Here is an 829-nt window from a genome sequence, read left to right as displayed (position 1 = left end):
ACTAGCTTTGGTATTAAAGTTACACCTCTGGAAATTTTGAGGAAGGTAAGCAGTGATATCTACAAGGATACTGTCACTGAAAGAAATCAAAATATCTCAAAATAGAGATTGGGAAGGTATGATGGAAGTCCATGGAACAATGAAACTTAACAATGGAACTTCCCCACATACTTTCTGAAGCCCCCTCATAAATACTAAGCAACTACTAAAACAAAAAATATTTTATGACATAGAGAAATGTCCTGAAAAAGGCAGGTTACAAATAATAGACATTTTCATCAGAGTGATTCCATTTGTTAAAGTACCTATCCATGCAAGGTTTAAAAAAAAAGGAAAGGAAAATACCAAAATGTTAACAATGGCTAACTTTCTCCCACCATGTCCAAATACTTGATAATGAACTTGCAGTATTTTTTTTGCAGTATCTGTAAGAAAAATAGTTTAAAGGAAGACTACACCAAGTTTCCCAGAGCAATTAAAATTTCCTCTTGCCTAATTCTGCAGCCCTTGGAACGAAAGGTTGGATGATGGGCAATCATCTTGGACAGACCTGTTTTCTCTCCATACAGAGGACTGTTAATGATTTAATTGTGTTTCCTCAAAAGATGTGCTCAAGTCCTAATTCATACGAATGGGACCTGGTTTGGGTAAATAGGATCTTTTTTTGCAGAGGTTGTTGCTATTAAGTATTATTGAGTCCATTCTGGTGTATAGGGCTTCCGAAGCTGTAAATCTTTACCGTTCTGGTGTATTGTTGTTGTTGTTGTTAAGTGCCGTCGAGTCGGTTCCGACCCATAGCGACCCTGTACAGGGTTTCTGAGGGTATATA

This window comes from Chrysochloris asiatica, unplaced genomic scaffold (assembly GCF_000296735.1).
Source record: "Chrysochloris asiatica unplaced genomic scaffold, ChrAsi1.0 scaffold00078, whole genome shotgun sequence".
NCBI classification, from domain to species: Eukaryota; Metazoa; Chordata; class Mammalia; order Afrosoricida; family Chrysochloridae; genus Chrysochloris; species Chrysochloris asiatica.
Note: the sequence above shows the minus strand (reverse complement) of the source record.